We start from the raw sequence: 23,914 nt of genomic DNA, 5'->3' as shown, positions 1-23,914 counted from the left end.
CCTGCATTGAGGATGCTGACTCCCATTATGTTCCGTTATACACGTAAATCCATATTGTACGTATTTGTCAGATCACTTTCTGGTTTTACTCAACATAGTTAGTATGAAGGGATTAAAAGATTAGGAAGAAAAATCACAAATGACGCACAATTACTACAGCCACAAGTCGACTGCTAAGCGCACGAAGTTCCCTGCAGCACAGAAATTAAGGCCAAGTGATGTGACGTGATCAGCCACAGCCAAGTAGAGCATGACGTCACGAAGTATACGAGTGGGGTGAACGGAACGAACCTCCGCCGAACTCCTGAGACTGATTCACCAAACCCCTGGGGTTCGATTGAACCCAGGTTAAGAACCACTGCTTTAAATAATATGTAGAAATAATTCGATATAACTGAAAAATGTTACATTATGGCGTATCACCGCTTGGGTATTTTTAATATGATTCATCGTTATAAATATTTATCAACAAGAAAATCAAATCGTATAGATATATATATAAGTATCGCTCCAGGTCACTTAAAAAACCCTAATTAATATCACAGTAAATTCAAAGTATCGTCATAAGAAACATTAATTGCTACTACGCGAACTTGTAAGTGCTGTCACAAGAAATCTCAAGTACCGTCATATGAAACCCTGATCGGTTAGTATAGTATATATCGTCAAGTGAAACTATTAAGTATCGTCATGTGAAACCCTAATCGGTTAGAATAGTATATATCGTCAAGTGAAACTATTAAGTATCGTCATGTGAAACCCTAATCGGTTAGAATAGTATATATCGTTAAGTGAAACTATTAAGTATCGTCATGAATATTGCCCCTGTAAACTAAGTGTTGTGTAGAAAAAAAAAACTCAGGTACCGTCATAGGAAACCCTTAGTAACAACAACGACAGCTGAGTTGGTAAGTATTTAGGTGTTAATAATCTTATAAGCACGAAGGGGCTCGAGAGGACAACCTGGAGTTTTCAAAAACTGTTGTTTCTCTTCACCCCATTCGCGAAATTAAGGCTTAGTCCAGTACTGAAAATACAAATTTAGCATTTGGCTTTAAGTGATTCAAGCACAAAATGGAAGGGGTGTGTGTGGTTAATTTTTGCTGAGATGCCCGTATCGAGCCACTGGAAAAAGCATGAATGTGAAAAAAGAACTAATCTCGAATGGTGTAGGACAGGAAACATAGATACGAAGTATTTCGTCACTTCCTCTCCTTGCTAGGAAAAGATTAATTTGTGCACCTCCCAATGGAAACTTTTAAATACATTTCTAAGCTCTGTCTGTCGTATGAGTGCTATCGCAGGAAGCTCTAAGTGTTATCAGTAGAAATATCAGGTACTGTCACAGGTACTGTTTAATTTTACAATGTTTCTAAAAAGTGCTTGATGTTACTGTTGTCCACATTTATATACTTTCAGTTAGTAACTGCTATCTTTCCAGCTCGATGGCATAATGAAGTGTGTGTTTTGTCCACTGTAGTTGGCCCAGCATGGCCAGGTGGTTAAGGCAGTCCATTCACACCAAACGTATTCGCCCTTTCAGCCGTGGGGGCGTTATAATGTGCAGTCAATCCCACTATTCGTTGTAAAAAGAGCAGCCCAAGAGTTGGCGGTGGGTGATAATGACTAGCTGCCTTCCCTCTAGTCGTACACTGCTAAATTAGGGGCGGCTAGTGCAAATAGCTCTGTTGTAGCTTTACACAAAATTCATACAAACCAAACCAATCCACTGTAGTTCTACGAGTTACAAACACCTGTATCTTTAGAGGTAAACGAACTTATATCATGCTTTAAAACGTTCTATTTTACAACAAAGTAAAGATTTCTTTTACAAAAGTTAGTGTAAAATATGTTTCAAAATTCATTATACTACAGAATAATGTGGTCATCACAAACAAGAAAACTTCATGGTCCTGTCTTTGACAAATTTTGTCACTAATATCGTATAACAGTTTTTTTTTCTTATTTTTCATGGTAGTCACCATATAGCTGGAGTTCTGTGCGTTACAACGACAAACTCAGAAACCTACATTTTAAGTGGCTCAGAAGTCGGAGTTGTAATTGCTGCTCGTCTGGACTCTGGTCATGTGGTGCAGCGGTTAGAAAACCATCGAGGTGTAATTAACTGCGTGGCTGTGAACAGCGGAGACGACATATTTGTGACAGGTAAAATATATTTTGGTAATCTCTCGAAATATTGAAGTCATATTGAATGGTTTTAAATATAAAAAGATATATAAAATCTTTATAAAAGATTTATAACATATAAACCTTCTCTATAAGTCACATCTATCTCTATACAATCGCGTGTTGATTTTATCTTTTCCAAGTGCATTAACTGAGTAGTGGTTCCTGACTGTTAGTTCTGGTGCGTGGCAATCTGTTCTTGTTCGTCATAATTTAAATCCAAACATAATTAGTTATAATAGAAGACAAGTATTACAAAAAAACAACTGTGCTCTCTGTTTTCAAGGCTCATCTGATTGTACAGCGTGCGTCTGGTGTCTTGAAGACTTTAATCTACTTAATACCATTGCCTTGTCTGCTTCTATCTGTTATATGGGACTTTCTCACGACTCAACCTTTCTTCTATTGGCTTGTGAGGACAACACAGTACACGTTCGGTCTCTGACGACTGGTTCGGACGTCCACTGCTTGCAAGGCCATTCTGGTACGGTAACCAGCCTTTGTTTTGCCAAAGATAACTGTCGCTGCGTTGTAGGATGCCATGATGGCAAAAGTTATGTTTACCATATTCATTCAGCTAAATTGCTTCAGACTCTTGGAGGACATTCGGATGCTGTTAATAGTCTTCAGGTTAGTCAGGAATTTATTTTGTCTCAATAAGTTATAATCTGTTTGCAGTAAACGAGGTTGAAAATTCATTGAAGAATTGAAAGCTGACAATATGTGTGATTCGTGAATTTTGATCCATCAAGTTATCTGCTGCCTGCCACTGTAGTTTACACTTTGACCTTTCTGGTTGGAAAACATGGCGGTATTAGTTCTGAGTTGCTTAGTCTCAGTTTCAAGTTTCCCAATAATTAGTTGTTCCTCATTATACAAAGTATCAGTTGTATTTCCCCTAATAAAATACGTTATGTATATCGTACGTGAATGAACTTGAATGTATGTGTTAGTTATTTATTACACTGGTTGGGGCTATTATAAAATCTATGAATTATCTATTCTTATTACGTTCCCACTAAACTTGGAATAAGATTTTCGTTACGTTGAAAAAGTTTTAGCAGCTTTCTTCAAGACATTTCTTAATGTGTGGTTAAAAAAAAAAAGAAACCTTTTCAGTATCTGTTCCTCGTTTATCTCTCAATACATGATTTACAAGAGTAAAACTTTTAATATTTATTTCTGATACGTTTCTCAGTAAGTTGAAAAAAACGAAAGTTTGGCTATTTCTATAATGTTTTTTGTAAGTAAGTTTTAAAAAGGACGTTTCTCAATAATTTTTAAAAACGAAAGCTTGTCTGTCTTCGGAAAGTTTCTCAATACATTATTTTAAAAACGAAAGTCTCGGACGTTTCTCAATAATTTTTTAAAACGAAAAGCTCAATACATTATTTTAAAAACGAAAGTCTCCGGAAAGTTTCTCAATACATTATTTTAAAAACGAAAGTCTCCGGAAAGTTTCTCAATACATTATTTTAAAAAGTTTCAATATTTACTTCTAGAAGACATTAGGCTTAGTTCAAAAGTAAAAGCTTCAATTATTAATGTCTATAACCAAAACTTCGAAAATTATGAACACTTCAGAATGTGATACTTTCGAATAACTTTGTATTAAGTTACTTGCAAATGAATCAGGGTAAAATACGTTACTTTTAACTTCAATAATTTAAACTATTCTTGTTTCAAATTGAAGAGTTCGAACTACGTTGGCCTGACATAGTTTCGTACTGTTTATTTTATCACTTTGTTTCAAAGTCTCACTAGTCCTCGAATCCGTTCATGCTGGATTAGATAATTATGTGTAAATTTTATACAATACAAAGCTACCATGATTTATCGTTTTATACAGTTAAAAGGCTGGCACTAAAACTGAATAGTTTTGTGTTTCCAGATATTTCTGCACGAGCAAACTTAGAATGTTCATGTTGTGTCGAACCAGATTATATGGTCAACAACCAGATCTTTGTTAATATTGTAGTTTTATTAAAAACTGGCCAATTCTTTCTCGCATTCTATATTTCTCTAAAACTTCAAAACTTAATCACTTCAACCTGAGCTAGTGTCAAATCAAGAGTATATTTTCTTTAGTTCTATAAACGTGTTATTTCTTATTTTACTCTTATGAGTATAGGGATGCATGAGGTAAGAACTACAGGAACACTCAGACGAGTCTTAGGAACTATAGAGACACTCAGCAGAGCTCTAGAAACTAGAGGCACAATCATTTGAGCTCGTATTTCGTGCAAGGACCGTTAATCATGTTTTGTCCTAAAAAAATACAAGATATATCCCCACGTCTGTCGTTGTCAATAAATGCAGACCATTTCTGAAGCACAACGAGAAGGAATATTCCACATATGTCCACCAAGTTACATCGAAATCCGAACATCTCTAAATAATTTAAGTAACAAAAATAGTATGAAAAAATCGTCTCATATGTTAAGATATAGAGATTTTTTGGATTTTTCGTGACCTTGCTGTAACCTTGACCTTTGACTTAGACCCTCCAAAAATTAATAACTTCTATATTGAATCATAGTCCAAATATTTACAAACTTTCGTTGAAATCAATTTATTTGTTTTCGAGAAATGTTACTGAATAATAAACGAACACACACACACACATATTCATCGTTATGAAAACATAACCTCCGTCTGCCTTCAGTGGCGGATGTAATAATCTTTTGTCTTATTTTCAATATCAGATCATCAGTCGTGTCTTCAAAAAAACTTTTAATTTCCTTACTTATTCTGGTGTGAAGAATAGTAATGTCAGCGGAATACGTTTTCAGACACAAGAAAATGACACTTTTCTCATAAGTGCTGGAGGAAATAAAATACTGGTGTGGAATTTCTTCTCCAAGAGGAACGAAGGCTATCACCAGCGTGCAAAGACGCGAAAAGTTGACAATCACAGAGACCTGGTAACGTGTATAGCTGTATCACGTGACGGTAGCTTTGCTGCCTCAGGTGTGTATTTGTTTTTTAATTTCTTTAAAACATCTGTCTAGATGTAAACTGAATGTCTTCTATAGTTCTGTCTGGATTAGTTCCTCCCTCTGTGTATCTAGAATAATGTTGTGTTCACCAGTTCTTCTCCTATGGTTCTTCACTGGGACAGCGGTAAGTCTTTGGATTTACAACGCTAAAATCGGGGGTTCGATTCCCCCCTCAGTGCACATAGCAAATAGTTCGTTGTGGTTTTGCTGTAAGATAAACACACACTCTTTTCTTATGAATTAAGGTTTAAATTTTTTTACATGTTTTGAACCCTGAATGTTCTGAATCAAAAATAATGCTCCTAATTAACAACTTTTAAACACAATTTTAAAACATCAATCACAAAAAGAAAAATCCAACTCCTTAAACAAAACTTTATTAATTTTGTGTTGCCTGCTTAACCCACGTCAACCAATGCAGGGAGAGATTTCTCAAAGACAACCTAATTCCAATCTAATGTTACTTTTCTCTCCACAGATATCAGAGATAAGTGTTACCGTAACGCTGTAATGTGTGGTAGTTTGTGTTGGCCTGATGACCTCAGTAAAGCCTCAGTAGTTAAGCTAACTAAAATAATAATTTTAACCGTCGAAAGTCACACTCTTTATAACTGTTTTACATACTTTAAATTTTACATGAGAAACTAAACCCAAGTTACGTCAACTTTGAAACACTGTTAGTTGATTGAACTTATTGTCAAATCTCTCATTATGACTCACTTCACCCTGTAATTTTTAAAACCCCTTGTTATTTTGAAACATATTTAATCGTTATTTCACATAAATAATATAACACTGATTTTTAAATAAAAGCTTCATATGACCGAAATTGAAGTCACTCAATAATTTTAAAATTTTACTATCATGCACCTCAACAGAGGTTCGTCATTGAGTTCGCAACGAACTGCACAAAACCTTACAAAAGCGCCTTAAACAGTAAAGATTCATCTCAAACAACACAAAACTTTTTGTACAAATAACCTTTTGTAACTTTGAGCTTTATCGCAAAGAAAGAAACAAAACATTTACTATTGATTGCTACTGCTGTTCACATACAAAAATCACGCATGTTAGACTTACAATGAAAAGAAAATCCGCTTAAAAGAGTCTGTTTGTAATTATTATTATTTTCTTGCCAGCCTATAACAAAAATTGTTTGGTATATTGTATCCATACTTTTTGTAGAATTCTAAATCAGGTACCTTGAAGATCGTATGGCTATTGAAAAGTGATTTGTTTCTTCTACATTTTCCATGAGCTAAAATACATAATGATTCTACTGTAAACGATGTTAGCATTAATCATTAAAGATTGCTTTCTTACAAATATCTGACGTTCTTTTAGAAAGCTAAGTACAAGATGAAACAGCGATTACCAGTCAATAATAGACTGTAACTTGTAAATACTCAATACTGTGTGCGCTATACAATCTGTGCCTTTAGGAAGCCAGACCCTATATTATGTACGGAAGGGAAAAAATGCTAGAAAATCATTACACACATATTTTAAATCTTATTACGCACACATTTGTAGAATACTTGCTTTAAAAGACTCGAAGTATTTATTAAAGTGATATTATATTTGCCAAGGCTGCTTTTCAACCAGTAAAACTTTATACTCACGTAGTAGGGGTTATGTCGTTATCTAGGTACATATTTACTCATAGATATGTATTATATATAGATAATGTAGTTACACGGAACTTATAAATGCTTACTATATTCTCAAACAAATCTCCAGCTGTAGCCTAACATTATGCATCTTAAACTAATGCGATCAAGTAGTCAATAGCTACAGTAAATCATCATGAGCCATATCAATTAGCTACTAGCTATGTTTATTATCATTACAACGTATAAAGTTAGCTATTATATCAAGTAGTTCTATGTCTATTGTTAAGCCTACAAAAGATAAATAAAAAATGGAGATTTAAAAACCTGCAATTGGGGATCGCAAATGTAAGGAAATAAAACTGGAAATACTGTAGATATTATTTACTAAAATTACAAATCTCTATTTTGACTTCACCAAACGTAATTCTAGGTAACAGCATGGAGTCAAAATAGGTATTTTCAGTGTGAGTAAATAATGTCTACATATTCTCTAACCTTGTTCCCTTACTTTTGTATTATATTTGTTCGCAGGTTTTTAAATTCCCAACATTTTTATTTGTCTTATATGCTACTCTTGGAAAAAATATCTCCCTAAAAAGTGAAAAATGTCCCCTGTAAAACCGTTTATCCTGTAATATTCAGATGTACAATGGGCAAAACAATAACACTGATGTTTTGTTCAGCGCAAAGCTTAGAATGGGTTATTTGCGCTGTACCTACCGTAGGGATTGAACACTGAAATTTAGCGTTATAAACTCTCATGCTTACCGCTGAGCCATCTAGGGGTCGTAATATGCTAGTATTGCACCTATAATTTTTTTTTTTCATTTTAAAATACAAATACGTTTTAATCGCAGTACTATGGCATCGGTTTATTTTAAATACATATACACCTAACGACAGTTTTTGTAAACACTCTTATTAAGGCACTTGGTAACGTCCTGATTTATAACGCTGTTATGGAGTCGATTTATTATGTAAACACTATAATTAAAATACTTCATTAAATGTAAAACGCTATTGTTGTCGATTTTTTGAGGATTTGTTGCTAAAGTATCGTTTTGTTTTCTAACACATTAGTATGACGTCACTACGTTTCTTATAATAACACCGTGTTTCGGAATTTAACTCATAAGAGACCGTTTCAGTGGCAGTTCCCTGTTTTCTAACACATTCGTGTAGCACTATTCAATTTCGTATATTTTTTGCTACAACGCCGTGTTCGATATTTTATCTTTTTCACTTGCACACGTAATATTAATTATATGTTTATTTTCAAAACACAGGCATAACGATATCTAATAGTTTTGTGGAATATGTCAGGCATTGTCGAATGATGTCAGTACATGATGTTTTTTCAATAGTTAATACTTTACCGTTCTGTATTACCATGTTTTTAAGGTTCTACACACATGACACTGGCCTAGTTTGTGTGTGACAGTTTCACCATATTGTTATTTCTTAATCATTATGAAACTTGCTGTTCCTTAACATTACCGTCTTTACAATTTTTCGATTCTTTGAACTCAAGTAGATACAACTAACCTGTAAAATCTCATAAACCAAACCATGATATGATACTGAAGCTAGACTGTTTAAAATACTTATTTAATGCACCAATGGCTAGTAACGTGTACAAGAGGTTTCCTAGCAAATTGTAGAAAATATTCCAAGTATCCTGTCAATTATTACTGCATTTTGTAACGAAAATAATTATTATTTTTCCAATTGATGATGTAAAATATTTTCAGTTTTTTTTTTCTTTGAAATATCGATTAATGTTCAGAACTTTTACGTTTTATTATTTAGGTTCTAAAGATCACTGCGTAAAAGTGTGGCAACTTTCTTCAGGGGAAACTCACACCACACTCCAAGGACACGCAGCTTCTATCACATGTTTATCCTTTGCACCTAATGGCCTTTTTGTTGTCTCGGGGTCAGAAGACATGACCCTCCGTGTCTGGGGCTTAACCCTCGGGCTTATTGTGTCTACATTCAAGGTTAGGGCTATATAAATCTGTATAAATATAATAGTACTGTAAATACTTTGCACTTTGTGGGTGGATCTTTACCAAAATTGGTATGAAGATTTATTAGTTCTATCGGGGGTATATAGAAGTTTTCAGTTTTGCATTTTGCGATTTTTACCACAGTTTAACTTCTGCGGATGGACCTTTATCAAATCTAGTATAGTATAGTTCACTCGGTCCAATTTTCAATTTTATTATAGTATAGTTCACTCGGTCCAATTTTCAATTTTATATTATTTCACTCGGTTTTTCAATTTTATATTTTTCGTTTCTCCTTTTTTTTTTTTTTTAACCAGCATATCATCCACTCTAAACGAATCTTCACCAAATTTGGTATGGATGTTCACTGGGTTCATGGGGAGATACATACGAACTTGCGGTTTTACATTTTGCGTTTTTTTTTTATAATTACATATAAGGGAAGTACTTTTTCATGTCTTAATATAACCTTTCTTTAGTCTTAAATTTACTGTATATAATGTCCTTCCCAGGGACGATACTCTAGCTTGTTTGACAGTTTTTTACCTACAAATCTAATTGGAATATCGAATAATTTATTTTATGATTAAAAGAGTTAAAATAGACGTTTTTATATACTTATTTTAATTATCGCGATTTATAAGTGTAAGCCAGATTTATTTTATTGTTAATATTTAATATTTGTAATTCGAACGACACTTCACTTGACACATTGACGATTGTTTGTTTGGTTTGGTTTGTTTTGAATTTCGTGCAAAGCTACACGAGGGCTATCTGCGCTAGCCGTCCATAATTTAACAGTGTAAGACTAGAGGGAAGGCAACTAGTCATCACCACCCACCGCCAACTCTTGGGCTACTCTTTTACCGACGAATAGTGGGATTGACCGTAACATTGTGACGCCCCTACGGCTGAAAGGGCGGGCATGTTTGGTGCGACCGGGATTCAAACCCACGACCTTCGGATTACGAGTCGAACGCCTTAACACACATGGCCATGCCGGACCCACATTGATGAAACAACCAAGTAATAAAACCTAGGTTTCGGTCGTAGACCATCTCTAATTAAAAATTGTTGACCACAGCGGAGCATCCACCGCCTCAAAGACTGCTCTTAACAGAATACTTCCATTGAATTTCATTTTTATAGCTGAAATTGCTGATCGTGTTCAGCAAAATATCGCAGGCTCGAACCTTGGACCTTCCACACGCATCCCGGCACGCAACCCATATTTCTTATATTGTTTCTCATCTTTATATTTATGGAACTAAACGCTCTAATAGTGCACAGGCTTTAAGAAAAAAGAAAGAAACAACAAAACTGATACTATATCAATCATCTACATTTCATGAACTATGTCTAAAGTTATATAATGAATAGTAGATCTCAAAATACATATTAAATATACATAAAACATGTCTGGAAATTACTATAATACTGATATACATCGTGGTTATGGTCTGTTCATTTTACAGATAATCTGTTCCTAGTCTTTGTAATCATATCTGTACCGTGATAATATTTTACTTGGTTATGGAAGCTACAATGATACTGGTATATATAGAGATTTTCGCATTTCCCTAAGTTTTCTATCTAACTGTATGTATTTAACTTGGATCTGATATTTCATGGCTTTAATATTTACTACGATTATCATGTTTGCCGTTGTATTCCCTGAATAAAATACTAGATTTCAGAGTACCAAAGTGAAATGAAACAGGTTTATTTTGTCTGTTAAGCATTCCTCATAACTTGACCAGCTTTTTGGAAAATAATTTTTTATTTTAGAAAAAGGAAAACCAACAACGCTTATCTCTTCAGAATCTTCTAAATTTAAATATTTCAAAAATAAATATCCTTCATTGTCGCGCAAACCCTTGCAATTTATTTTTAGATTTGTTTTTTTTTCCATATCATGTGTTAGTTCAGTTTTTAATAAAAAGCCAGAAAATTTCAAAGTTAACTGCGCCATAAGATACGAATGTTAGTCCTAACGTCGATTAAGTTCCATTTTACAAAGTCCTCGAGGGCATTTTGAGTGATTTAACCTTTCCAGAAAGCAAAGTTTTTGTCTTTCAGGCAGTCGAAGCTAAGACAAACTCGGGAAAAAAGTGTCTCCACCTATTGACCTTCACGTAAAAAAAGTACAGAATTTGTAAAAACTTTCCGAACTGCATTCAACCACATTCTAGAGCATTTGATCTTGAAGAGTATTTATCAGTTATGGTAATCTTTATAGCTTTCTATTGCTTCAAGTATTCGCTAAAATGTTTGGGAAAAGACGTCGAGGACCAAACAGAAATATGACTCTCTTTTTTTTTTTTTTCAGGCAAATATAAAGTTGCAAGTGAAGCTTTACTCTTCTTCCTTTGGTTTCTAGTACGTCATTTATTTTTGGCGTTAAGCTTTAAAAGTGAATTAAGCAGGGTGTTTGAAGTAAATTGTAAATGTTGGTATTTAAATTTCTAACAAGGTTCGCTTCAGAACTCGTTTGTACGTGGGAAGTGCCTCTTCTATTTTCGGCGATCCGATCTATCTCATGATGTAAAGATGGGCATACATCCTTGGCTTCCAACAAACAAGACATTTATCAGTAACGACTGGAAAACTTTGGACATCGATGGAATTAAAAGATATACGTTCAGGAGGAGTAGGCCCGGCATGGCCAGGCACTCGACTTGTAAACCGAGGATCGCGGGTTCGAATCCCCGTTACACCAAACATACTCGTCCTTTCAGCCGTTGGGGTGTTGTATGTGATGGTCAATCCCACTATTCGTTGGTAAAAGAGCATCCTAAGAGTTGGCGGTGGGTGATGATGACTAGCTGTCTTCCCTCTAGTTTTACACTCCTAAATTAGAGACGGCTAGCGCAGATAGCCCTCGAGTAGCTCTGCGCGAAATTCAAAACAAACAACACCAGGAGCACTATTATTTTAATCTTTGTAATGTGGTCAATTTTGATTTCGAACACAGAACGTAAGTTTTGACGTCAGAAAATAAAAACTTAAAAAGAACGAAACGTGTGACGTCAAAGCCAAAACTTCTTTATAATCTCGTGATGACACTCATGTATTAGCTTAAATTTACATCGGAAGTACTTTAAAGACTAAACGACCAAAATCAACCAATACGAGTATACTTTAGTACCTAAAGGCAGACCTTTAAGCCTATCATACAAACAAGTAGCTTGACGACCAAACAAATCTTTTAAAAACAGCTTTATTTGTTCATTATAAACACTGTATCAAATGTACTGGTTTAAATTACGTTAAAGACAATTATATTAATTTGTACTGAAAATGTCATATTAATCTTTCATGGACGTAATATGTTCTGGATTAATTATTACCATTTACTAAAGATAAGTTCGATATTTTCAGGAACATCAAAGTAGAATAGCTTGTGTTTCCGTGACGTCAAACAGCCGTCGCATACTTTCGGCAGACGTACAGGGTAATTACCGACTCTGGCAAGCTGACAATGGTAATCAGTTTCTTGTCTACTCACGTACGGTCCATCAGATGTCGCTGCATGCAAATACTGTCTTCGCAATAGGTGGTAAAAATGATAATAGGTAATATTTATTAGCGATGAAGTCCTATTCGTGTGCCTAACTGTAAAACTAACGTAAATATAGAACTACAAAGAGCAATCGTAATATTTGATATAGAATATGGTAAAATGTACGCGTTATTTGTGTTTCTTTCTTGTTACAGGTTGTTTCTTAATTTGATATATTTTTACAAACTGTTTCTTAATCTAATATCATGTTATAGGTTGCAGCTTAATCTCATATCATGTTACAGGTTGTTTCTTAATTTGATATATTTTTACAAACTGTTTCTTAATCTAATATCATGTTATAGGTTGCAGCTTAATCTCATATCATGTTACAGGTTGTTTCTTAATTTGATATATTGTTACAAACTGTTTCTTAATTTAATATCATGTTATAGGTTGCAGCTTAATCTCATATCATGTTACAGGTTGTTTCTTAATTTGATATCATATTATAGATTGTTTCTTAATTTGATACCATGTTACGAGTTATTTTGTGATTTCATATCATGTTACAGGTTGTATTTTTAATTTCGTAGTTACAAGTTATTCCTTAATTTTATATGGTGTTAAAAGACATTTCATGTCGTGTTTAGATTGTTTCTTGATGATGTATGATGTAAAAGGTTGTTTCTTACTTTTGTGAATGAACATAGCATGCAGAGGTAGGATAGTTTAATCTGCCAATAGTTTCGATTTTTCACTTTTTACTCTCTATAAATTATTCATGTATTACACGTTTAGAGTTTGTTATTCGCTGTTTTACGTGATATATCAATGTCCTCACCTCTGCAGAAAGGAATTGTTTTTTGCAGCGCATTAATGATTGAAAAATGTCGTATAAGTGCACATGTAGGAAGAAATAGGATATAATATTTTGGTATATCTTCCAGATTTCTTCATATATTGTGTTAGGTTTATATAATTTAACCATCAACTTATCGAGTTGCTTGTACACTGTTCGCCGCTGCTTTTATCTGTTACAACACTCAATGTAAATATTTAATAATAACAATAAGCATTGGCTACAATAATTTATTTTCTATGAAAAATACAGAATAAATCCAGCAATCAATAAAAGGTGGATTCACGAGCAATTTGGCGCAAAAACAGTGAATGAAATGCTGATAGTGTCATTCGAAACTCGGTGGTTAACTAACAAGTGACACAAACGTTAGGGATAAACAAAGTATTTGTCTATTAACCCTAAAAATACCAGAGTTTTCTTGTAAGTGGTCTGTAGAAAGTTGTTTATTATTACACCTTATAAGGTTTCTCTAATCAAGCTGGTTAGTGTTTAAATGAAAATTAAAAACTTTGAATTTTAATTAGTCTGAACATAGTTAGTCAAATAAATGATGAAAAACGGCTTGTATACAGAGATTCAGTGAAAATTTAGCGTAGTTGATGTTGAAACTATGTATTTAACAGATGTTGCTTATGTTCTAGATAACAGTTCTTTTTTTACTTAAGTGTTCGATTCTGGTCACTACTGGATGCAGACTCTGAGAAATCAGTCACTCACAGTGACGCAATTCTCTGTTATGTTGTCACATATGACTGCAAGACCGTTATCACAGGCTCTCAAGATATGTCACTAAAAGTATGGGAGGTGGCTACCGGAAAACTTACTCAGGTAAGCCAGTGTGTACTCAAGTCACACTTACAGATATGTCGCTAGCCATAAAACGTGTCGTAAACCAATGAGTTCTCAAGTCACACTTACAGATACAGAAAACTATGTCGCTCAAGTTAGATGTGCTAAAAGGAGGTGGCTACTGGAAAACTCAGAAAACATGTACACACTTACAGGTAAGGCAACATGTACTCAAGTTACACTTACAATTTCTGAAACAATACAACAAATAATTTAATGAAGCAATTAACCATATTATTCAGAAGATCTGAGAACTTTTATAACGTAAACAGATAATTAAAAATTATAAATCCGTGAGTTTCGACGAAGTTTCAGAAGTTGACAAAAAATATCATATCTTGAAGGCTGTAAGGTAAATACCGACAAATGTAACTAATGGTACCATTACTGTTTACCCTTTGAAATTCTGTAATATCATGGATTATTTAGCTTAAGAAAAGCATATTTAAAACGACGCTGCTACCAAACCTTCCCTTTCATTTATTGAATTTGAATTTGCATATATTCTAATATAATAATTTAATATAACATGTAAATTTCTAATACCACACTATATTAGTAACGCAATCAGAAGTATTCTAATACCACACTATATTAGTAACGCAATCAGAAGTATTCTAATACCACACTATATTAGTAACGCAATCAGAAGTATTCTAATACCACACTATATTAGTAACGCAATCAGAAGTATTCTAATACCACACTATATTAGTAACGCAATCAGAAGTATTCTAATACCACACTATATTAGTAACGCAATCAGAAGTATTCTAATACCACACTATATTAGTAACGCAATCAGAAGTATTCTAATACCACACTATATTAGTAACGCAATCAGAGGAAAAAAGTTCATGGAATATTTATTTCTGCTGAGGCTGGGTTTGTGTATATTATATGCATTCACCATTAAAGGTTGTAATAAAGAAATATATTCTTAGAAAGCAACATGAAAAAAATATAAAAATGGTAAGTTTAATTATTATTATTGGATTTTAGACTATGACACTACAAAAATACCTACAGAGCCTTTCTGTCTCCACAAATTGTAAAAACAAGATTGTGCCCTTTAGCTTTGAGAACTTATTACAGTGGTGCAGTTTTTAAGATGCTTAGAAATTAGTTTCTGTTCGTCAGTCAACATAAATAAATGTAGTCTGGGTAAATACCGATGATAATTTTTAATTAAATTGGTTGTTAAAAGGTGAACGTATTTCTAATCTCTATTTATTTATAATTGAGCACAAAGCTAAACAATGAGCTATCTGTGCTCTGCTCTACATGGGTATCGAAACCCGGTTTCTAGAGTTGTAAGTCCGCAGACATACCGCTGTGCCACTTGGGGAGTCCAATTCCTTCTCTCCTTTCTCTTTTAAATGCCCCTCAGTGGCTCAGCGTCATGTCTGCGGACTTACAACACTAAAATCCGGGTTTCGACACCCGTGATGGGCAGAGCACAGATAGCCCATTGTGTAGCTTTGTGCTTAATTCAAAACAACAACAACAACAACTATATTAAATATTGAGACTTTATATGTGAACAATAGCTCTGTAACACTAACACTAAAGTTAAAATAATTTAAAGGACGCTCATTAATCATATACACGAACATTTGTCATAAGTTTTAATACAAAATATAAAAAATAATATGAAGTTATAATTATATTTTATATACAATATAAAAATAGTATAAAACTAATATAAAAATGTACGTTTTAAACAAACAAAATTCCTTAATTTATCAATACTGTTGAAACTGCACGTACAAACGAATGGGCTTATTTCAGTGAAATACGTACAGTCAAACTAACTACCACTTGTAATTAAAGTTTGATAGCGCATAAATTTGTTTCATTAACTTTCGGCACAAGTTTTCCACTTCGTAAATTTTTCTTCCTAACTTGTGTCACGTCACTCGTATTTTGTGTACTCAAACTACAACGTAACGTTTTTGTTGGGCTTCCGTACGGTAATGTTTCCATAACTTCTGAATTATCATTTTCAATTCTATAACTTGTATTTTTATTTAACGGCAGATGTGAAGTAAAAATACATAATTTGAAAAGTTAGTATAACTGAAGGACGTGATTTTTATGAGAATGCGTAACTAATGGAGTTACTTCGATCTCAGGTTTTAGTAGGTCACGAAGGTCCTGTTACGTGCGTAGCAGTAGCACCTTTTAGCCCCTCTCTGGTAGTATCGGGTTCCATGGATCATAACCTCATTGTGTGGGACATGACCACTGGTGATGACAGCTTTACCTTGAGAGGTCACAAAGAAACGGTTAAAACTGTACAGCTCACGCTAGAAGGAAGCGTCACAATTTCCGGTAGGTGGCGCTTTATCGTTCAAGAACAAATTCGTAACCAAGCTAGTGTTTTACCCATCTCATTTATTAATACTTAATTTTCATTTCGAGTGTTCCTAATAACATCAGCAATTATAGATTAACCAGTTTTATTTTGTTTTTATTTTTTGTTGTTCTTTTGAATAGCCGAAGAAAAATTACTTGAGCAAGCCACGAATTACAGAATTCATCGAATTGTTGTTTTCAAATTCTGAAAACTATGACTTGCATACGTACCTTTTTCCATTTTGATAAATAGTTTAGTATTTAATGTTAAATAATTATAGGAATTCTCTTGTAGTTCTGAAACTTCAGTTTATATTTGACTTTGAAAGAAGCGAGTCGCTTCAATTTTTTTAATCCTATATACTGCTTTCTTTGCTAATCTATGGATATATGTTACTAAAAGATAGTTTCTCGGAAATATTTTAGGTTCTGACGACAACACTTTTCAACTATGGTACACACAAACTGGTCAACGGATAGCTATGTTAGATTTACATTTGACAATGGTTTCTATGGCAACATCCCTTCGTGTAGCTCATATTGTTGTACAGTTAGCCAATAACAACTTAGTTCCAATAATTCGTCTTCACAACAACCCAGGAAAAGGAATTAAATTAGATATTCCTCCGGGAACGCCTGTGAACGACGAATGCAAACTTTCAGGTATAAATAATATAACTATTTATTTAAAAATAATTATGATTGTAACTGTTATTTTTACCTAAAAAGTATAGTCTGAGCTAAAAAAAAAAGGTCTTTAATTATCAGGCTTAGATTCAAATAACTTAAAGGTAGATTTTAGTAATATATTATCAGTTTAAATGTGTAGTTTGTGTTAGTTTTAAACAGTTCAAAAGTCAAACAAGAAATAAAAATATTTATTTTGCTTTATGGAGTGCGTTTCTGACTCTGTTTTTTTTTTTTTTAATTTTAGTAAAATTATCCCCCTTCATCTACCATGTAATTATAAATTCTTTAGTGTTTAATAGGTGGCGTCTGAGTAATTTATAGCTCATAACTTCATGATAGGAATATAATGTGAAAATACTGACCAGTAAATTTGATAAAGAAAATTAAAAGCACGAGAAAATAATTCTCGAAGAAGGAATTTGTTTATATTTTAGCAGCTTTAACAGAATAATCGGTTTTGTTTTTAAATAAGATATCAGTTAGGCCTAATGAATTTCTATCTAAACGCAAAATGTAAGACTTTCCCAAATAACGAGTCTGGAAGGAAATAATTATTGTATTATAATTATCATCACTTTAAATAAAATATGTATTGCAGTAATAGGGATCCTTTCAGTCTTCTAAGACATAAATCTTGAAGTTTAGAGTTATAAGACTAGACTTTTCATGCTGTAAGAATATCTGTGGATGTACTTACATTTTCTAATCAATTTACATATTTAGAAAATGTCTGCTTTCGCTATGATATTGATTAACTTTTCACCAAAACCTAAAAGAAGTGCTGGCTGTGATTTTGACTTTCGTTGTGTATTCACTATACCCCATCAAACCTCTCACATCCCTAGATAAACCGTAACTATTGACAACATTTTGAATAAGGAAAAAAAAATACAAAAAAAAACAACGTTTTGTTGAGTGGTGGTAGGAATAATAATTGCTTGAATATCAGCAATTGTAAAGTTTCTCTGGGAAAATATAGAATGAAGATGGCTTTTAAAAATTTAGTTATTACATGTGGGTAAATAACCAAGTAAAACTACAATGAATCATCGAAAATTACTTTTTGTGTGTTTATAATGTAAACTAACGTGGTTTTGGTGTTTATAACGTAAACTAACGTGTTTTTTTTTTTTTTTGTTTCTTTGTTTTAAATTTTGTGCAAAGCTAAACGAGGACTATCTGCGCTAACAGTCCTTAAATTATCATTGTAAGGGTAGAAGAAAGGCAGATAGTTATAACCACCCACCACAAACTGTTGGGCTATTCTTTTACCAACGAATGGTAGGATTGACCGAAAAATTATAACGCCCTCACGGCTGAAAGGACGAGCATATTTGGTGTGACTGGGATTCGAACTCGAGACTCTCAGATTACGAGTCAGGCCCCTTAACCATCTGAGTATGCCGGGCCAACTTTAAGTTTTTTTTTATACATGTAAGTAAAATGGTCATTTATTTACATTAAAAGTTGTCACTGAAACACACACTAGCCTCCAATATAACATTTTTCGTCTTAGTTATTTGATGACATCAAACATACTCGCCCTTTCAGCCGTGGGGGCGTTATAATGTGACTGTCAATCCCACTATTCGTTGGTAAAATAGTAGCCCAAGAGTTGGCGATGGGTGGTGATGACTAGCTGCCTTCCATTTAGTCTTACACTGCTAATTTAGGGACAGCTATCGCAGATAGCCCTCGAGTAGCTTTGCGCGAAATTAAAAAAAACAACAAAAAAAAAACAGTTATTTGATTAATTTATTAAACTGTTAGTCACGCAGTAAATCGAACTACAGTTTTTGTCAATTTACTTCTAGGCCAGACGTTAAGAGGTGTTCTTCCAAAGCGAGTTTTACTTCGAGGAAATTTAAAACGTGAGCAGTCTTTTGACTCTTTCTACTGGGACCTTCGTTGCCCAAAACATGAAACTGGAGCCAGCCTAGAAGATTTCAAGCGAGTTCCTTCGCCTTTCGGTTCTAGGGAAGCCTTGCATTTGAGTGGCACGGTGTGGGATGGCTCAGTTGGAAGTCGGCTGACAACTCGAATCACTGCCATATCGGATGGAGGAAGTATCCAGTCAAAGTCCAAACTCCCCAAACACAAAGTGCTGAAAAAGCAACAGAGTATGTTCGCCTGCTTTCCAGAATTTACTCAACAACCTCAATCTCCTCTTATGTCTCCTCAACATCCGAAGGCAGATGGCAAAGGAGAGCTGTTTCCTCGTTCTCCGGTAGCAAGGTTAGCAAAAGAATTTCCTAGTCTCAGCCGGGCGGAGAGTTTAGAAGAAAACGAGACTACTGCAGACGAAACTGAATCAAAACGTGTTACAACTATCAAAGACTCTAGTGTGTGTTCTATCTCATAATGAACTGAAAACAAATAGTAAACCGATCGCGCGTGTCTCTTGCGTGTTTGTCTTTACTGAAAGGTAAATACACCAAATCATTAATAATGGCTTTTGTTTCTTAATGTGTTCAACCATCGTCTTGCAGCAAGTCTTATGCACTAAAAGTGATGTTATATTTATAAGTAGTAATAGCTGTAGGCTTATTTGAGTGGTGTTTCTTATGTTATTCTTAATAGTACACTTACTATGAGCTAATTACGCTATTATAAAGCAGCTCGAAGATTTAGCTTCCTCAGTATAATGAACTGAAGGATTTACTAGCATTTACCATAACCAGAAAAATAGACAACAATGATAGTTTATTACTGATAAGTGAAACGTTCATGTATTTCTTATTCCTATATCATAAAACACGAACATAATTTCTGGCAAAAAGCACAATCAGAATCTTAAAATAATTATCGAAACTAAAAAAAGAATTGGCATTCATTCTTTATGAAGCATTCTTTTAATATTGCAAGATTTGATGTACGGCTTCTTCGTCTGACAGACGAAAATATAATACAACTTATTATCATTCCACTAGAAGCACTCTCTGGAAAAAATAAAATCGTTTGGCTTTGAGCCAGTAAAAATCAGCCAGTGAATTACAAGAAACGATGTCGTTCTTCATTGAAGCGATCGTATAGTGCTGATAACCCATTGTGAAAGAACAAAAACATTCGATCAGCAACACCATTATGGCTTGAACTTCGAAGCCTTCTTTCTCTTGTACTTCGCAGATACGATTTTCTTTTATATGCTCTTCCCAATTTCTTACACGCTATGAAGATGGATAATGTCGATTGTAAGCCGCTGAGGACAGGTATGCGATTTCTGTTGAATTTTTAACTCTGTTTTTATAATGTTCTTCTACTGTCGTAACTATTTCTTGCATGTTACGTCGTACTTTTCTCGGTAGTCGTGTGTTGATAAAGTTTATTGTTTTCTTTCTCGTTGAATGAAGCTGCCTTCAATATGCTTTACCAATTAGATGCTCAGTGGTTTAGAACAAAACGTTTGTTTTACTAGAATAATGTTTTATTGCCGAATGACAATAATGGCACAAAGTTTGGCTCAGTTCACACATCAAAGAAACTTTAGTCATATGTCAGTTGTCACGTAGTAAAAAGCTATACTGTCTATACTCCAGATAACTACAGTTTACGATACTAGTGTAAACTAAAGCTCTTTCTGTGTATCTTGGTACTTATAGAAAAAAAATTAAAAGCTACTCATAAAATCTTTTGAGTATCCTAAACAAATGGTCATTTGGTAAACTCGTCTTAACGATGTTAGTTTTCGCTCGGTTTCGAAACTGTTTTGCTCCAAACACCACCTATATATGATTAAATTTTCAAATCGAGAAGGTTCAAGGCATTCAACATCAGACTTATTGTACACTGCACAACAATTTTTTTGAAAAGTTTTGCTTCCTGAAAAGTTTTTGCTGATTGTGACAGGTACCTGGTGGGTATGCACAAATATAGTTTTGGTTTTGCTTCATCACGTAGGAACTCTGAGAAATAGACTGTTTACTGTCAATAACGTATTTAATTGCGTTTATGTTTCTAATACGCTATTAAGTTCAACATAATTAAAAGTGTTTTGCTCCTGATTTTCGTTCGTATTCAATGTCCGATGCATCATGTTGTCAACAAGCATTGACGGATTCCTGTTGCCCTGATATCGTTTTTCCATTGTAGCAATGTCCTGATGAAACTGAAGATTTCGATAAAACGGTACGTGATGGGCAAATATGGATGTGATTTTTGTGATCAGCAGCCAAAAATCTATAAGGAACACCCAACAGTGTTCAAGAAGCGAAAACTTTGTTGTGCAGTGTTATCAATCTGGGTCCTGGGATAATGTCATAAGACATCACAACAAACAAGAAACCATTTTCAATAACATGCAGTTTTTCACATTGAGCATCACGACATGAACTACATATACCATGGCATGATAACTTTCTTTTAATATATTGCTCTATCTTCTTTGTCTATCATTAAAATGTCACAGTATTGACTGTTTATAAGTGTTTCTCGACAGAGTTAGGCTCGTAGATAAAGAATTCTTTGCATTTTACATTTGAAATGTTCTGTATTCAATATGCTGAATATAAACGCCTTATAGTGTGCGAGACCTGAAATAACATTCATATCGCTAAATTAATAGCAAGTTAACACATTATCTTCTTTCACAGATGATTTATTTGTTTGTTTATGAATTTCGCGTAAAGCTACACGATGGTTATCTGCGCTAGCCTTCCCTAATTTAGGAGTGTAAGACTAGAGAGAAAAGCAGCTACTCATCACCACCCACCGCCAACTCTTGGGCTACTCTTTTACCAACAAATAGTAGATTTGACCGTACCATTATAACGTCCCCATGGCTGAAAGGGCGAGCATGTTTGATGCGACGGGGATTCGCACCCTCGACCCCAAGATTACGAGTCGAACGTCCCCTAACCATCTGCTTATTAAGTATTTATAAAAGCGTTAACAGATGAGCTATTGTAATACATTACACTTCTAGTACGAATTACAGAGAACAGTGCAATATACAGAAACTGCATTCAATATAAAGGAATGTATGAATATATATCAGTGTAATATTTTACTGGCTTTTCCTGGAGAGTGTCTTTTAGACTGTATGATTACCTTGTTTGAAACGTATGCACAGTTTTGTCCGGTTATAACTAAACAGTATTTGTAGAAGAAATTTTGTTTTACAAAAAAAAAGAAAGAAATAAATGGTTATTACCTTGCATCTTAAGATTCGAATGATTCTTTTTCTAACTAAGATAATTATCTATTTCACCTAAATTTTTATATTTATTAGTGAGGGATATATTCTCTATATTAGTAACGTGCAAAATATTTATAAAACAGCAGAAACTTAAAACTGGATATCCTGTTGGTAAATAAATATTTACGAAACAAAATCAGCCATTACACAAAATTCATATTAGTTATTCAGTTGTAAAACGGTTCATTCAAAATTCATATTAGTTCTTCAGTTGTAGTTGCGTTTTTTATATAATTCATGCTAGTTTCTCAATTGTAATATGGTTTATTTGTAGATCATGTTAGTTGCTCCGTTGTAAATGGGTTTATTTATAATATTCATGCAACATTATAAATAAACCCATTTACAACATTTGTAATGTTACATAAATACCTTTATGTAATTATATTCAGTCATCAATTCGTTAGAGGCAAATACAAAAGTAAGTGGCTTTCTTTAGCACACCGTAAAAATAAAACTAACATAAATATATATATACAGGTTTACTCATAACTTACGCAGCGTTATCGGCGTGTCGCGAAAACAGGTGGGTGCGTAAAGGATGGTGGTACTCGTAGGAAAAATGTCTTAAACAAAAAAACTCTGTTTGACCAACATATGGTTGTTAGGTTGTAAAGTTTCCTCAGTTATTACACACTCTTGCATGCGGCGCAAACAGCATAGTTGCTTTGCGCCATAAAACACCTCGCCAACCAACCAACTCTTGCATGGTCCCTGAGTTATGTAGCAATGGTGGCGTAACAGTACGGCTCCAGCCACTGTTTTAACTGTTCTAAGACCAATGGCAATTAGCTTGGTGTAATGGTTCCTTCAAACAGAAAGCGTAGCAGTTAAAAAGAGTTTTGTACAATTAAGAATCATTTCGTAAATATGTAATTAGCTTTTCTCCTAAACTGCTTATTCTTTCGACTTGTACAGTTTTCTAAACAGGAAAATTATTATTCAACTGACGTTTCCAATTATCACGTAATGATATTCTAACATGTTGGTTCTGAGCGATGTTATGAGGAGGGTTGTATTAGTACATTGATGTTTTTGAAAGATAATATTGTTCTAATGTTCGTGAGCTAGGTGGATTAAAGCGTTCGACTCGTAATCTAAGGGGGTCGCGGGTTCGAATCCCCGTCACACCAAAACATGCTCGCCCTTTCAGCTTTGTGGGGGGTTATAATTTGACGGTCAATCCCACCATTCGTTGGTAAAAAGTAGTCCAACAGTTGGCGGTGGGTGGTGATGAATAGCTGCCTTCCCTCTAGTCTTACACTGCTAAATTAGGGACAGCTAGCGTAGATAGCCCTCGTGTAGCTTTGCGTGAAATTCAAAACAAACAAACAAACAAACCAATGTTCATAAGGGCCAACTATTATTCTAGATTTTTTCAAAAAGCAAATGTTACTGTTAAAACGTTTTAAAAAGTAACTGGGTTCAAAATATTTCTTAAAAGCAAGCACTACATTGCGGTCTGACTTTTTTTTTGGGGGTGTAGAAAGTGCGTTCAGAAATGTTTCTTTGGAGCACTTAATTGCATTCTGCCGTTTCACAAAATCACATATTAGCGTTATGACATTTCGAGGACCAAGTTATGTCGAACTTTAGTTTCTAAGGAAAAATGAATTCTAATTGTTTCGTTTACTTTCTGGTGATAAAT

At 34.1% G+C, this 23,914-nt stretch overlaps 1 pseudogene across 1 annotated transcript in view; it reads left to right on the top strand.

Annotated features, from left to right (window-relative positions):
- Window positions 1–19,839, top strand: part of LOC143254408 (NACHT and WD repeat domain-containing protein 2-like) — a 178,468-nt pseudogene extending 158,629 nt beyond the window's left edge. The window contains exons 17-25 of the transcript XR_013030185.1: window positions 1,979–2,166; window positions 2,474–2,817; window positions 4,980–5,157; window positions 8,609–8,799; window positions 12,190–12,383; window positions 13,841–14,003; window positions 16,160–16,358; window positions 16,809–17,045; window positions 18,887–19,839. The product of XR_013030185.1 is annotated as an NACHT and WD repeat domain-containing protein 2-like (transcript). The remainder of the gene's footprint in view (window positions 1–1,978; window positions 2,167–2,473; window positions 2,818–4,979; window positions 5,158–8,608; window positions 8,800–12,189; window positions 12,384–13,840; window positions 14,004–16,159; window positions 16,359–16,808; window positions 17,046–18,886) is intronic.
- The last annotated feature ends 4,075 nt before the right edge of the window (window positions 19,840–23,914 follow it).

This window comes from Tachypleus tridentatus, chromosome 6 (assembly GCF_004210375.1).
Source record: "Tachypleus tridentatus isolate NWPU-2018 chromosome 6, ASM421037v1, whole genome shotgun sequence".
NCBI classification, from domain to species: domain Eukaryota; kingdom Metazoa; phylum Arthropoda; class Merostomata; order Xiphosura; family Limulidae; genus Tachypleus; species Tachypleus tridentatus.
This window is presented reverse-complemented; position numbering and strand designations above follow the sequence as displayed.